We start from the raw sequence: 17,886 nt of genomic DNA, 5'->3' as shown, positions 1-17,886 counted from the left end.
AAAGAAAGAAAAAGAACATACAAGACATATCTGACCACATGTGCCTTGTGAACGTTACACAGAAGACAACAACAACTTAGCACCTGCATGCTGGCACTGAAGTGACATAATTTACAAAGCTTTAAATGATGCTTGCAGGATCAGAGGTCTGTGTGAACCTCACTGCTTCATTGGAACACAATGAAATATAATGCCATAATTTACAAAACTGTCTCAGGCAGGACCAGAGGTCTGCAGAAACCTCTAATGTGAACCACGTTAATTTCTATTTTCTGGTTATTACTGTTTCCAAAACTATCTTCCTTAACTATTTCATTACTACATAAACTTTAAGAAAGACTACCATAGGATAGCTAATTAAATAATATGGATCTTTTACTGATAAATACAACATGTATATGTATATACTGTAGATAGACAGATTACACCGTGTAACAATTTTTTTTATTTATTTTTGTTCCTGGGTAGTAAGTGTTATTTCCTAATTGCTTATGCCTCAAAAGTATAGAAAATGACTATTATTCCCCACAAACTTTGCTTTTGTGACCAGGACAGTGATATTTAAAAAAATCACTATTTCCAATGGGAAAACGGGCAAATGTGTGTCTTTTTGTTCACATAAAGTCAGAAAAAAACAACATATGAATCCAAATTAACATGTATTTATACTAAAGTAATACAAAAATGACTACAAAAGATTTAGAAGTGAGTAGTTTTCGAGATTTACGATTATACTGTATTTACAGTATAATCGTAAATCTCGAAAAATTATTCTTATTATTCATTCATGTAAAACATTGCACTTCACAATCCACATTATTTTGTCCTATTTTCACAATACACTTTTAGAATAATGAAAAATATAAAACATGCAGGGTACAGACAATTGTAAATCTGATTGTTTGAGGTCATTGACACACAGAAACCCACATAAATTGTGTAATTTAGGGAGTTAGTGATCATGTTATTATGACACATGGTTCTAAAATAGCAAATTATCATTAAAATAGCAAATTATCATCTCACGGTCATCAAATGTCAAATCCAAAGTGGCTCCACACCTGAAAATAAACCTTAGGGTATGTAGGAACACTGTAGAACATTTCATGCCTTTATCCAAAAATGAACAATGCTTTTGTTTATCAGCTGTAGTTGTGGCTCCTTTTACCACATGAAACAGTGCAGTTAACACAAGAAAGCCAATGTTGCAGATTCCAGATACAGAAAATAATGTTTGTATGAATATTGCTGATAGTGTTTGGAGAAATATAACTTGTTTAACATCAGTCAGTAATATATGAAAGGTCCCTTATTAATTCTATAGCACCACTGTATTCTGAGTTTATTGGTTTTACTTAGAATACTGGTGAAATAATTAGCCTGATAGCAAACACTGTGGGAATGCTAATGCAGTTACTGAACATGTTACAAATCACAAGGACTATGATATCCTAGTGTTAAGTCCGTATAGCCAGTCTTCAAGGAGAATATGTCATGTGCTTAGTGATGTCATTGCCGATTCTATTGATGATGTCATATGTGATTTCAAGTGTGACAGTAAACATACACATAAGAGTGCAGACTTAAGGTTGCGTGGCTACCTTAACTTGCTTTTTCCCAACCTTTTGAACTTTTGCAACCAAACCTTAACGTTACTTTAACAAAGTTTTAGTCATTGAATATATATATATATACACACACACACACACACACACACACACACACACACACACACAGTGCCGAGAAAGTTTGTGAACCCCAGTGATAATTATGGAAATTCCATAGTTTTACCATGATAGCCTTGAATCAAAGCCAATCTTTTCTTAAATATCCAATAGGGTTTATATTAACCAATTCCATGTCTTTTGAAACAAAATGATGTATGAATTAGACAAGCAATGAGTAATTAATATTTCAGGGTATGTGAAAAAGTAAGTGAACCCCTGGTATTATCAGCTCAATTAAGGGGATAATTAGAATCAGGTATTTAAATAATTAGGTAGATCTTCAGGGGTGAGTTTGGGAGGCCCCACCCAATATAAAGATCAGAAACTTTCTGAGTTTGGTCTTGACCATACAGGGTGTGGAAACACCTCACGTCACAATCAAAAGGAATCGCCGAGGACCTCAGAAAAATAGTTATTTGGCTCATCAGTTTAGAAAGAGTTACAAAACCATTTCTAAGGATTTGGGGCTCCACCAATCCCCTGTTAGACAAATGGAGAAAGTTCAACACCAGAGTCACTCTACCCAGGAGCAGGTACCAAAATCTCCCCAAGAACAAGCTGGAAAATCATCAAGGAAGTCACAAAGAACCCCAGAGTAACATTCAAGGATCTGCAGGCCACTCTTGCCTTGGCTAATGTGAGTGTTCATGAACAAGACAAGACTGAACAAGAATGGTGATCACGGAAGGATAGCCAGGAGGAAACCACTGCTCTCTAAAAAGAACATTGCCACCCATCTGAAGTTCGCCAAGGAGCACAGAGATGATCCACAAGTCTTCTGGAACAGTTCTCTGGACAGATGAGTCAAAAGGTAGAAATTTTTGGCCTCAATGAGAAACAGTATGTTTGGCAAAAAACAAGCACTGGGTTCGAACAGAAGAACCTCTGCGTGGGAGAAGTACGGGCGTGGAAAAGTGCAGAGCAGCTTAGAAGCAGTAAGGAGAAATTATATCTTTAATTGCTTTAATCAGAAAACACAGGACATTGGGAAAACACTGCAGCTCAAAGTCAAACAGCCGCGTATGTTTTTCTGATAACAAACAAGCTGAAACTCGGAGCAGCTGATTCAAATTCAGCACCATTCTGAGACACGGGGGAGGGGAGGAGCCAACAGAACAGCAGAACAACGCAGCTGTAAACGAGACAGCGTGGGAGACAACAACTCAGGTAAGACAACCATCAAATGTACTTATCGAAACACTAGAAGTATCAGAAACAAAATTTTAGAACTTGAAGCTACTGCACTAACAGGTAACTATGATGTGATAGGTGTTACAGAAACTTGGTTGTCTGAGAGTGATGGGGACGAATATAATATTTGTGGGTATACACTGTATAGGAAAGACAGGCAGGACAGAAGAGGAGGAGGGGTAGCGCTATACATAAGAAAAAGTCTTGAAGCCCAGGTGTTAAACCTGGACAAAGAAAACAAAGCCAAATCAATATGGGTCAGAATACCGGACAAAAATTCAAAGGGCATAATAATAGGTGCGTGCTATAGACTGCCAGATTCAGACGGTGAGCAAAATAATCTGTTATACAATGACATTAGAAATGCGTGTAGCAAAGGAGAAGCCATACTAATGGGGGATTTCAACTTCCCCCATATAAAATGGGAAAAACCAATGGGTAGCACGACGGACGAAACTGAAATGGTGGAAATGACAAATCACTGCTTCCTAACACAATTTGTCAAGGCACAGACTAGAGGGGAGGCATGCCTTGATTTAGTCTTTTCAAATAACAAAGACAGAATAACTAAGACAGAGGTCAGAGAACCACTAGCAAACTCAGACCACAACATTTTCTCATTTGAAATGCTTTTTAAAACCCCAAAAGTAATGACTAAAGCTAAGGTTTACAATTTTAGAAAAGCAAACCATGAAGGTATGAAACAGAGACTTACAGAAGTAGACTGGAGTAAAATAGAGAAAACACCCACAGAAGAAGGATGGTTGTTCTTCAAAAATGTAGTACTAGAGGCTCAAAACAATTACATCCCTAAAGCAGATAAATCTAAATGTAAAACTAAATTGCCAAAATGGTTTAATAGATCAATTTAAAAAAATATTCAGCGAAAAAAGGCACTTTACAGAGCATTAAAAAAGGACCAAAAAGAAAGTACGCAGAAAGAGTACACAGAACTGCAAACGCAGGTCAAAAAGGAAGTTAGAAAGGCCAAGAGAGAAATAGAAATGAGCATTGCTAAGGGAGCTAAAACCAATTCCAAAATGTTATTCCAATATTAAAACAGCAAGAGAACATTCAAAGAGGAGGTTAAATGTCTAAGAGATACAAATGGCAAAATCATATATGAAGAAAAAGAAAATAGCAAATATATTAAATAAGAACATAAGAACATAAGAAAGTTTACAAACGAGAGGAGGCCATTCGGCCCATCTTGCTCGTTTGGTTGTTATTAGCTTATTGATCCCAAAATCTCATCAAGCAGCTTCTTGAAGGATCCCAGGGTGTCAGCTTCAACAACATTAATGGGGAGTTGATTCCAGACCCTCACAATTCTCTGTGTAAAAAAGTGTCTCCTATTTTCTGTTCTGAATGTCCCTTTTTCTAAACTCCATTTGTGACCCCTGGTCCTTGTTTCTTTTTTCAGGCTGAAAAAGTCCCTTGCGTCGACACTGTCAATACCTTTTAGAATTTTGAATGCTTGAATTAGGTCGCCACGTAGTCTTCTTTGTTCAAGACTGAACAGATTCAATTCTTTTAGCCTGTCTGCATATGACATGCCTTTTAAGCCCGGAATAATTCTGGTCGCTCTTCTTTGCACTCTTTCTAGAGCAGCAATATCTTTTTTATAGCGAGGTGACCAGAACTGCACACAATATTCAAGATGAGGTCTTACAAGTGCATTGTACAGTTTTAACATTACTTCCCTTGATTTAAATTCAACACTTTTCACAATGTATCCGAGTATCTTGTTAGCCTTTTTTATAGCTTCCCCACATTGCCTAGATGAAGACATTTCTGAGTCAACAAAAACTCCTAGGTCTTTTTCATAGATTCCTTCTCCAATTTCAATATCTCCCATATGATATTTATAATGTACATTTTTATTTCCTGCATGCAGTACCTTACACTTTTCTCTATTAAATGTCATTTGCCATGTATCTGCCCAGTTCTGAATCTTGTCTAGATCATTTTGAATGACCTTTGCTGCTGCAACAGTGTTTGCCACTCCTCCTACTTTTGTGTCGTCTGCAAATTTAACAAGTTTGCTTACTATACCAGAATCTAAATCATTAATGTAGATTAGGAATAGCAGAGGACCTAATACTGATCCCTGTGGTACTCCGCTGGTTACCTCACTCCATTCTGAGGTTTTTCCTCTAATCAGTACTTTCTGTTTTCTACTTGTTAACCACTCCTTAATCCATGTACATGTGTTTCCTTCAATCCCAACTGCGTTCAGTTTGAGAATTAATCTTTTGTGCGGGACTTTGTCAAAAGCTTTCTGGAAATCTAAATAAACCATGTCATATGCTTTGCAATTATCCATTATCGATGTTGTCATCCTCAAAAAAATCAAGCAAGTTAGTTAGGCACGATCTCCCTTTCCTAAAACCATGTTGACTGTCTCCCAGTACCCTGTTACCATATAGGTAATTTTCCATTTTGGCTCTTATTATAGTTTCCATAAGTTTGCATATAATAGAAGTCAGGCTTACTGGTCTGTAGTTACCTGGTTCAGTTTTGTTTCCCTTTTTGTGGATCGGTATTACGTTTGCAATTTTCCAGTCTGTCGGTACCACCCCTGTGTCAAGAGACTGCTGCATGATCTTGGTTAGAGGTTTGTAAATTACTTCTTTCATTTCTTTGAGTACTACTGGGAGGATCTCATCCGGCCCAGGGGATTTGTTTATTTTAAGAGCTCCTAGTCCCTTTAACACTTCTGCCTCTGTTATGCTAAAGTTATTTAAAACTGGATAGGAACTGGATGACATGTGGGGCATGTTGTCAGTATCTTCCTTTGTAAAAACTTGTGAAAAGTAATCATTTAACATATTTGCTATTTTTTTTTCTTCCCCTACGATTTTGCCATTTGTATCTCTTAAACATTTAATCTCCTCTTTGAATGTTCTCTTGCTGTTGTAATATTGGAAAGGGAAGTAATGTTAAAACTGTACAATGCACTTGTAAGACCTCATCTTGAATATTGTGTGCAGTTCTGGTCACCTCGCTATAAAAAAGATATTGCTGCTCTAGAAAGAGTGCAAAGAAGAGCGACCAGAATTATTCCGGGCTTAAAAGGCATGTCATATGCAGACAGGCTAATTGAATCTGTTCAGTCTTGAACAAAGAAGACTACGTGGCGACCTAATTCAAGCATTCAAAATTCTAAAAGGTATTGACAGTGTCGACCCAAGGGACTTTTTCAGCCTGAAAAAAGAAACAAGGACCAGGAGTCACAAATGGAGATTAGAAAAAGGGGCATTCAGAACAGAAAATAGGAGACACTTTTTTACACAGAGAATTGTGAGGGTCTGGAATCAACTCCCCAGTAATGTTGTTGAAGCTGACACCCTGGGATCCTTCAAGAAGCTGCTTGATGAGATTTTGGGATCAATAAGCTACTAACAACCAAACGAGCAAGATGGGCCGAATGGCCTCCTCTCGTTTGTAAACTTTCTTATGTTCTTATGTTCTTAAAAACATTTTGGAATTGGTTTTAGCTCCCTTAGCAATGTTCATTTCTATTTCTCTCTTGGCCTTTCTAACTTCCTTTTTGACTTGCATTTGCAGTTCTGTGTACTCTTTCTGTGTACTTTCTTTTTGGTCCTTTTTAAATGCTCTGTAAAGTGCCTTTTTTCTCTGAATATTTTTTTTTAATTGATCTATTAAAACCATTTTGGCAATTTAGTTTTACATTTAGATTTGTCTACTTTAGGGATATAATTGTTTTGCGCCTCTAGTACTACATTTTTGAAGAACAACCATCCTTCTTCTGTGGGTGTTTTCTCTATTTTACTCCAATCTACTTCTGTTAGTCTCTGTTTCATGCCTTCATAGTTTGCTTTTCTAAAATTGTAAACCTTAGCTTTAGTCTTTACTTTTGAGGATTTAAAAAACACTTCAAATGAGACCATGTTGTGGTCTGAGTTTGCCAGTGGTTCTCTGACCTCTGTTTTAGTTATTCTGTCTTCGTTATTTGAAAAGACTAAATCAAGGCATGCCTCCCCTCTAGTCGGTGCCTTGACAAATTGTGTTAGGAAGCAGTCATTTGTCATTTCCACCATTTCAATTTCATCCTTCGCGCTACCCACCGGGTTTTTCACCATTTTATTTGGGGGAAGTTGAAACCCCCCATTAGTATGGCTTCTCCTTTGCTACACACATTTCTAATGTCATTGTATAACAGATTATTTTGCTCACCATCTGAATTTGGCGGTCTATAGCATGCTCCTATTATTATGCCTTTTGAATTTTTGTCTGTTATTCTGACCCATATTGATTCGGTTTTATTTTCTTTGTCCATAACACCTGGGCTTCAATACTGTTTCTTATGTATAGCGCTACCCCTCCACCTCTTCTGTCCTGCCTGTCTTTCCTATACAGTGTATACCCACAAAATATTATATTCGTCCCCATCACTCTCAGATAACCACGTTTCTGTATCACCTATCACATCATAGTTACTTGTTAGTGCAGTAGCTTCAAGTTCTAGAATTTTGTTTCTGATACTTCTAGCATTTAGATAAATACATTTAATGGTTGTCTTAACTGAGTTGTTTGTTCTTGTTTTGATGTGGTCTCCCTTCTGTTTTTTTGTTGATTTCTCCCCCCTTCCTTTCTAGTTTAAATGCTTCCGAACCTGCTCGAGGATCTTTTCTCCAAATAGACTGGTTCCCTTTTTATTTAAGTGCAGTCCATCCCGTCTATACAGATAGTCCTCGTTGTAGAATGTGGTCCAATGATCAAGATAGGCGAAGCCTTCCCGTGTGCACCACGTCTTCAACCATTCGTTTTGATTAATTATTTCCAGCTGTCCATATGGTCCTTTGCAAGGTGCGGGTAGTATACCAGAAAATACCACAGTTTTGGTTTTCTCTTTTAATTTCCTTCCTAGCTCTCTGAATTTATTTTGCAGGGATTTTGGTCTGTCTCTTCCAATGTTGTTTGTACCGATGTGGACGACTACTACCGGGTCGTCTCCTGTTCGTTCTAGGAGCCTGTCCACGTTTTCAGTGATGTGCTTGACCGAGGCTCCCGGAAGGCAGCACACTGTTGTAGTAAGGGGGTCCAAACTGCGAACTGAACTTGCTGTGTTTGATTACTTTTCACAAGTTTTTACAAAGGAGGATACTGTCATCCAGATCCTATCCAGTTTTAAATAACTTTAGCATAACCGAGGCAGAAGTGTTAAAGGGACTAGAAGCTCTTAAAATAAACAAATCCCCTGGGCCGGATGAGATCCTCCCAGTAGTACTCAAAGAAATGAAAGAAGTAATTTACAAACCGCTAACCAATATCATGCAGCAGTCTCTTGACACAGGGGTGGTACCGACAGACTGGAAAATTGCAAACGTAATACCGATCCACAAAAAGGGAAACAAAACTGAACCAGGTAACTACAGACCAGTAAGCCTGACTTCTATTATATGCAAACTTATGGAAACTATAATACGATCCAAAATGGAAAATTACCTATATGGTGACAGTATCCTGGGAGACAGTCAACATAGTTTGAGGATAATCGTATAATCGTAAATCTCGAAAAACTACTCACTTCTAAATTTTTTGTAGTCATTTTTGTATTACTTTAGTATAAATACATGTTAATTTTGATTCATATGTTGTTTTTTTCTGACTTTACGTGAACGAAAAGACACACATTTTCCCGTTTTCCCATTGGAAATAGTGATATTTTTAAATATCACTGTCCTTGTCACAAAAGCAAAGTTTGTGGGGAATAATAGCCATTTTCTATACTTTTGAGGCATAAGCAATTAGGAAATAACACTTACTACCCAGGAACAAAAATTGTGTTACATAGTGTAATGGAAGCTATTTGGTCATTCCTGTTATTCACCGTAATTTTGTTCTTCTGCACAGCAGTAAACTTGGCATTGTGTCGCTTTGTAACGGTCCTGTGTGGTTTGGTTTCCCAAAGCGTAAATTGGACTGCAATCATTCTTCCTGCTGACTGAGTAAGTTCATGTTTCATGACTGGAGAAGTTTTGCATTGCCTACATTTGCTACCAAGAATCGTTACTCATTTGTCATTTCTATAAATGAGTTCTTCCAAACACATGGAATCTGTACCAGCAGGTACATGTAGAGGGTAAACATGCAACACCTGTCGGTGTGATGAGCAGCAGTTACATCTAGTACATACAATGTCATGACTTATTGTGACTGAAACCATGCGAGATACTTCAGGACAAACTTCAGACAATTTAGTGAGCAACATCTCACTGCTAACCTCTATGAAGGCTTTTCCTAAGAAGTGACAAATATCCACATTAGTTAGAGATGCAGTGGATGGCAAGTGATCATAGTTGTGAACAAAGCTCCTGATAGCCTCTTCTTGACTTGAGTTAGGGCAATAAATCCCTCTGAGCCTACTGTAATCTGCAACTGCAGCTGGAGATGCCTTAATGCAGATGGGGTCAACAAGTTGATAAGATCGACACCACTTAAGTATGTAACTCTGGAAAGTGCACCAAAACTTTATCCAGGTGGAGGAAATGGAGTTACCAAGATCAATCCTTGAGCACCAATGACTGGGAACTGCTCTCGAACAATGTAAACTCTGTCCATGATTTCAAACTTTGAGCGCAAATGTTCAAAGTTATGGGTGACTCCATTGTTCAATTTGATGGGTTATGGTTTTGACCAGTGGCAAAGTTAATATTCTTGCAAAACACCCGTTTTCAGCCTATTTTGACTCGTATGGTAGTTTCCAATCCAGCTGTATGACTGCAGTCAGCCTTGTAGGCATTCTTTTTTTTTCAACACATTTATCTGGAAGTTACAAGGGCAATGCATAGTCCATAAGATGAACGTCCTCTCCAGGCATACAATCAAGCATGGCAGTCTGGATCTGGTTACAGGCATCTACAGTAGACATGACGCAGGTTGAGCTTGCATCTTTGTTATCATGTGTCTTTCATGTGTTTGATAATTTGTTTTTTGTAGCTGGAAATATCTCCACAGGTATCAATCATAAAGTCAACAATCTGTGATCAGCTTGGTTGGTGGCGCCAAGTCAGGCACGGATAAGGAGGTTACCAAAAGTTCTGTCCTGTTTCTTGTGCATATTAAGTGTGAGTTGATCATGCACAAACAAATTCCACAGATCCCACGGAGCCAGTCAATTTGTACAATTCCTCTTGAGTAACTGGCACATAAGGTGGATTCTGGTGCACAGATGGAAGCTGTAGCAAATCCCCCAGAAGTAAGATGTTGATTTTTCCAAAGCAGCTATCATCTGTGTTAGCAGTCTGGAAAATCTCACATAGACAAAGATGGATGTACAATAAGGTGACATTGGAAATCATGGACATCTCATTAGTAATGAGGAAGGTCACATCTCGCATGTCTGTATGAAGGCATTTCAGTACCTCATCAGAGAGGTTACAATACCCCAGTGTTTTTCCATGCTCCACTGGAAGCATTGGTAGTCTGTGACTGGTCATCCCATTGATATTGTAAGCTGCAACTTACGTATTTGCTTTGATTGCCATTTCTTTTCTCAAGCTTTGTTTTATCCATGATGTGACAGTTTGAATGAAAAAAGTCTTCCCTGTGTCTCCAGTGCCGCTCACAAACATACAGAGGATGGGGGTGTTTGTTTCAATTTGTTTTTGCAAAGTTTTGGCAATGTGGTCAAACACTCTCTGCTGATCTTTATTAAGACGCTTGAACATGTCTTCTACATTTTGTACTAGAGGTTCTGCCACCACGTTTCTGAATTCATCTATTGCCTCTGCAGCCTGCAAAGGAGCAAAGTTAATTTGATTTTCAGGTCCTTCTGTTTCAAGCTAATTGTCCTCTTCAGCCTCTATTTTCTTTTGTTTCTGCTCTTTTAGTCGGGTTAACTCCTCATCAGCTGCAGCTATTTGTTGTAGTTGGTCATGATAGGCCATAGCTTTTTGAAGTCTATCCCTACAAGCATGGAAGGCTTCCACATAGGAATGGCACCCTTCAGGAAGAAGGTCTGTTTTGTCCTTCCATAGTTTGAAAAGTCAGAGGATAAAGTGAATATCCATATTGCCTTCCCAAGCTAGCAAAATGGCTGGATTGTAGTAATTGGTTTTGACTTCTGCACTACTCCGTGGTAGATCATAGAGTGTGCGATGAGGTTTGAGTGCTTTCCAGCCAGCAATGGCCTTAGCCACATCTCGTATTACCTCCATTGTTTGTTCTTTTCTGGGAAATCCAAAGCGACAAACTACCACCACCTTGTTTTTTATTTTCTTGAATCTTAGACAGTACTTGTTACATTTATGTTGCCGCCATTTCAAGACGCGGTCTCTGAGTACAGCTGCTATCATATCGTGGTACCGGTGACATGTTTATTAATGTACTATGCAAATTGTGAGTTGGGGAAAACATCAATAGGTGATGCATCTTCTAAGGTGTAACTTTTCCCAGAAGGCCATTTGGGGACGTGATAAAATGCAGGATTGCAAGAAACTTGTTGTGCATGAACCGAGATGCACTGACAGGATCTTGTGCGACAAGTTCACTGATGGGCATGTTTGCAAACCCTGGTCCATTCACCTCCTTTATGTATTGTCCCAGTTCAGTCGAGGTCCTTTTAATCAGGCAAAGATTGGACTAATGCTGCAGGTGAAAGATATATTGCTGATTGAGCCTAAATTGCGCATGTCTTCCCAAATAGTTTTGGACTTTGTTAGTGCACTGTGTGCTGAGAAACTGACACTGACAGCACTAGACGGGAAGACAGAGGAAAACAATTCTCACAGCTGTGTCACCTTGCTGGCCATTAAGATCCGTATGAAATTGACACAGATGACACAAATAAAATGTTTATTTTATTGTGCATTACATATGTTGCTGTTTACAATAATGCTGGCTGGCTATGAATTACTATGTACAATAATTAATGTACTCACATACACATGTGGTCTTCAAGTCCCAATTTAAAGACAGCATGTTTCACTGTAGCCCTCACTTACAATATTGTCTCACCTGAAAGACATAGCACAAGGAGGTTAAGTGACTTGCTCAGGGTCACACAGTGAGTGAGGGGCTGAGATGGGATTTGAACCCAGGATCTCCAGGTTATAAGCCCGTTTCTAATGAGAGCAAAACAAATGCAAAAGAAAAACAATGGAACCGCAGATCATTTCAAGAAAGATGGGTGACTTTGTATAAATTGATTTTATATTTGTAAATGCTGCAATAACAATTCTGCTTGTGAAGCATCCACACTATAATTTGACAGAACAGGTGATTTATTTGCACTGTGCAGGACCATGTTTTCTCCCATTGATGTTTGAGCCCTGCAGCACTCATGGAATCATCGCCTGTGCACCTATTATCAGTGATTAAAGCCTGGCAAACAAACTGATTATCGCTCACCAATACTGTATTGGTAGAAGAAAAGCGTGTTTTTAAAAAGTAATTTCAGCTTTCAATCACTTAAAATAAGCTGACAATAATCGAAACACCAAGCTACAGACAGGGAGTCCCAGGCTTTAAAAGTGTTACTGTTTACAAATAAGAACTCAACTTTATTATGAATATTGTGTACTATATTTTAAGCAATACTACGATAGTATTCATTATGGTAATTGTTTGTTTATTAGTTTTAAAATGTTTAGTAAAACGTGACCTATTGTTTGACCTCGTTAGTACAACCGGCACCCTTTGCTAACGACATCTTCAGTCAGGGTCATAACCAAGTATAAATCTCCACATTCTTGTAAAATGACTTTACACTTACTTCTCAAGATGCAACATGCTTCAGTAAACTCAAACGATAGACTTCACATCCCATACAGAGGGAGAACACAAATGTAAAACAAGTGGGGCTGGCATTGCAAGGGAGATGAAGTGAGGGTTCCTAGTTCCGATCGAGTGACAGTTTTCAACATTATTTGTGAATGCTTATTCACCTTTGCTACACCCTGTTAGAAAATTGACTTCCCTGCATTTTTTTTTAATTATTCATTATTTAATCATAAAATTACAATTTACAGGACTAAATATGCTACTATACCTCCATAATAGGGTCACACGACTGTGATACTGCACACCGATTGGCTCAGCGAACAATGTAGGATTTTGCTAAATTAGAAGCCTTAGAGACACTGTGAGATGAATGATCCTGCTTTTAGCTCAGTGTTTTCATCTAAACCCTTCATCTCTCTCTCTCTCTCTCTCTCTCTCTATATATATATATATATATATATACACACACACACACACACACAATGCCTATAGAAAGCCTACACCCCCTTGAACTTTTTTCACATTTTGTTGTGTCAATGCCTCAGAGTTTCATGCATTTAAATGAGGATTATTTTTCCATACTCCACACTGTTAAGTGGAAAAAAGTTTTTATTGAGAAAAAAATATATATTGAGAGGAACGGTAGTTCCTTGTACAAGGTAGAAAAACTACCGTGAGTCTCTATACAGCTCCAGGATTTTAGCTGTTTTCACCATGTTGCAGCGGCAAAATTAAATCACTTAGAATTACCATCTGTACCAGTACCAAAAGTCTGAAACTTTCTTATATCAAATGTGAAAAAAAAAAACGTAAATACCTCTTATACACAATGAGATATAAGTCGTCAAACTAAGGTAAAACTGTTATTCTCCTTCTTCCTCTTCCGTTTACTTTAAGCGTGTGTAGTGACTATTCAAACAGAAAAGCTCAATAACTGAACATCTATTAGTCATGTAATTCCACATGTTGGTCAACGTCAAAACAAACCAGGGATTGCAAGCAGTTTGATATTATATTAAACAACATATTTCTGTTTGAAAACAGCACATATCGCAGAAAAAAAAAAAAAAAAAAAATTTAAAAAAAAAAAAGAATTATCACGGTTTGAACTTGCAACATGACATGCTTGAAGAGCACATAGTCTTAGCCACTGCACCACCTGCCAGTTGTTGAAATGCACTCATTTTTTAAACTTACATCAATGCCTGATCAGCTTTTGAGGAAAAACCTCAGAATGGAGTGTGGTAACCAGCGGTGTACCACAGGGATCAGTATTAGGTCCTCTGCTATTCCTAATCTACATTAATGATTTAGATTCTGGTATAGTAAGCAAACTTGTTAAATTTGCAGACGACACAAAAGTAGGAGGAGTGGCAAACACTGTTGCAGCAGCAAAGGTCATTCAAAATGATCTAGACAAGATTCAGAACTGGGCAGACACATGGCAAATGACATTTAATAGAGAAAAGTGTAAGGTACTGCACGCAGGAAATAAAAATGTACATTATAAATATCATATGGGAGATATTGAAATTGGAGAAGGAATCTATGAAAAAGACCTAGGAGTTTTTGTTGACTCAGAAATGTCTTCATCTAGACAATGTGGGGAAGCTATAAAAAAGGCTAACAAGATGCTCGGATACATTGTGAAAAGTGTTGAATTTAAATCAAGGGAAGTAATGTTAAAACTGTACAATGCACTTGTAAGACCTCATCTTGAATATTGTGTGCAGTTCTGGTCACCTCGCTATAAAAAAGATATTGCTGCTCTAGAAAGAGTGCAAAGAAGAGCGACCAGAATTATTCCGGGCTTAAAAGGCATGTCATATGCAGACAGGCTAAAAGAATTGAATCTGTTCAGTCTTGAACAAAGAAGACTACGTGGCGACCTAATTCAAGCATTCAAAATTCTAAAAGGTATTGACAGTGTCGACCCAAGGGACTTTTTCAGCCTGAAAAAAGAAACAAGGACCAGGGGTCACAAATGGAGTTTAGAAAAAGGGGCATTCAGAACAGAAAATAGGAGACACTTTTTTACACAGAGAATTGTGAGGGTCTGGAATCAACTCCCCAGTAATGTTGTTGAAGCTGACACCCTGGGATCCTTCAAGAAGCTGCTTGATGAGATTTTGGGATCAATAAGCTACTAACAACCAAACGAGCAAGATGGGCCGAATGGCCTCCTCTCGTTTGTAAACTTTCTTATGTTCTTATGTTCTTAAAACTGGTTTCTGCTCGATTCTAGAATTGCTCTATTTCCGGTTTGAAAATTTCTGGTTTCCTGTTTGGTAGAATGTAGTGCTCCCGGCAGATTGTCCCCCCAAGTACTGATTTAGGATCAGTGAGAGGAACAAAAAACGAAAAACACCTTGTCATTGAGTCCTGATAGTGGGAAGGCAAACTGTACATAACTGTACCATAACCCTATACGTAACCTTAACTTAACTTTACAGGTACATTTTAAACAGCTTCGATATAAAAATGAAAACGCAAACTCAAATACAATCAAATAAAACATCATATCTAACATTTGCATAACAGAAACACCATATTTAAAAAAACAAACAAACAAACAAACAAAAAACATAAAAGTCTTTATTTTCGCGCATATAATGCATGACGTAAAAAAATAAAAAATAAAAACTGTAATAAAATAAACATTTCAAAAGAAGATACTGTGTAAACAGGTATAAACGTATATAGTGCATACACCATTATAAAAACGAAGTAATTATTTAAAAAAAATAACATGAAAGGCTTTTTTTCACATTAGCCTACTGCACGACTTCAAAAAATGAAAACTATAATAAACATTTCAAAAGAACTGTATCCAGGTTGAACTGCGTTTCTCTGCCGCTTTGTAGCTTTCTGACTGAAATGTTTCTACCAAAGCATCATAAGATGATATTTTCCCTGTGCATACATTGCACTCTGAAATGAAGAAATTGACGGCTGCCATATCCAGTACATTTTAAGATACAGCAACTGGGCACCGGTGATTGCTTTCACGGAAAACTAAGTTTTGCGCAGGTGGTGGAAACTCTTCTCGCTTTGTTTACTGTTCCACCCAGGCTGTGTTTTTTCTTCTTCAACCGTTTTTAATTACAGTGAAATAAAAATTGTCATTGGTAACATTCATCCCTTTTCCTAAGCACGGTTACATTAGCCTAAGTAACACATTGCCCCCCAGTCTCTGACCAGCTGGAAGAGTTTCATCTTTGCACAGGTAGGGGTATGGTTCGCTGCCAACCAAAGCTTGACTTGATCCCAAATTTGGCAGTTTTTTTTGACGTGTATTGTGTCCACCGACACCGTGCTTTTGTCGAAACAACCGCTGATCTTTAACGCACGCAGAGTATTGGCGAGCACGGCTAGACTGACTCGCCGCTGCCACCTGTTGGCAAATGGAGTGCCGTACTCGGAGCAAGTTTTCTACATAGTAGTCAGGGATCCAGAATGATACAAGAAGTCTAAAAATGAAGGCACCTGACTCAGTCTGCTATAAGTATCAATCCAGTTTTTTTTTTTTTTTTTTTTTAAGTTTAGACCTTCAGGAACAAGAATCAAGAGGCCTGCTTTGTCGGAACTCTTGCAAAATATGAAAAAAAAACGCTATTTCAATGATGTCAACTTTTTTTTTTCAAAAAAAAAAAAAAAAAAGACAGAAAATCAAAAAACATGTAAAAAGTCTTAAGTTTTCTTTGATTTCAACATTGTTTTATATCACAGATAAACATTGTTTTTAAGATAGGAGTCAATAAAAAAAATAAAAAAATTATATAGACTTGCACAGTAAATAGAACACTTTTTGGACCTTTTCCAATGTTTACACAAATGTTTGTTAGTTCTCTTTATAACTTAATAAATTCTTCTGTTAAACAGCTTATTTGTGCTTGTTTTGAATAGAAAGCATTTCTAAAGGTATTTTTTAAAACTAGAAATGGTAGCTTTTGTAAGCAAAAAAAAAAAAAAAAAAGCATATTGGTAGCATGATGACACATTGCATAAAAACTGCTGAAGTATCCTACATGTCAAGTCAGCTGGTCAGCTGAACTGTAGGGTGGAATTTAAGGGTGTTTTAAACTGAACATTCTGCTCAACAGTTTAACAGCACTGATTGATTATACTTTCATCAGCAGGTTAGTGGCCTAAGATTTTTTGTTACTGTTACATTTGAGCATTACACATTTATTTTATAACTGGATGCCTTGAATGTATTTTTTCTCCTTATTATAATCTAAATTGTATTGTAAATAAGTTAACTGTTCCAGTCTCTAGCTTTGGAGATAGTGGTGATGCCTTTCCATATATCCTGTGGTGCATGTCATACTTAAATATTTAATCATATCTTAAGAACTGGTCATTGAATTAGAATGAAACTTGGTATGGACATTCCTTAGCAACAAGCAATTAATGTTGTTACAAATTAATAAAGACTTTATTTTCAGAAAGTAACATTTAATCAAACCTGTTTTATGTATATAACTGGTTATTCCATTTGTAGTACTATGCATTAGCATAATATGTTAGTGTGGTTTCAAAATGTAATGTATGGGACGGAAGTAGCAGGGGAAGTACTTAATACCAGTTGACCTAATCATGTATTTTTCTACAGAAGAGACGGAAATATTCAGAATGTTCCACTACATCCACTAGTGGGCCTGAAAAAGATCTGTTACGAACATGCTGTTCGACACCATCTCCTATCCATCTAAAAGAAAACTGCTTTCTTTGCGACAGAAAGCATGACAAATCAGGTAACTGGCACCTTATAAACATTTTTCAGGTTAATGTGTAGCAGAGGATGCTGGGAGTGAGAAATATGGTAGGGGAAAGCTGAATTATTATTGTTGTGTTTCATTATTAGTTATTGTTATGTTCCAATATTGTTAAATGCACTACCCTGTAATTGTTATTACCCTTCTGGTGTTATTTGTGTATTATGTGGACGTCACCTTAAGAGGTAGAGTAGTGCTCTGGGGTAGGGAAGGGCTGTCTGTGACTACATGGGTGTGTGTGGATGGTACTGATGTGCTGTTAACTGTGTAATAAACTGCATTAAATGTCAGATCCTTTGTGTGTGTGTCTCCATGAATTCTCGTGCTTGCGGAAGTATTATAAATGTATAAATAAATTAAGAAATAGCAAACCAGAAAAATACGTGTCATATTAAATGATTTGGCTGATGTGTTTTTCCACAGCAATTGACATTTATATA

The sequence above is a fragment of the Polyodon spathula genome, chromosome 19, assembly GCF_017654505.1.
Source record: "Polyodon spathula isolate WHYD16114869_AA chromosome 19, ASM1765450v1, whole genome shotgun sequence".
NCBI classification, from domain to species: Eukaryota; Metazoa; Chordata; class Actinopteri; order Acipenseriformes; family Polyodontidae; genus Polyodon; species Polyodon spathula.
This window is presented reverse-complemented; position numbering follows the sequence as displayed.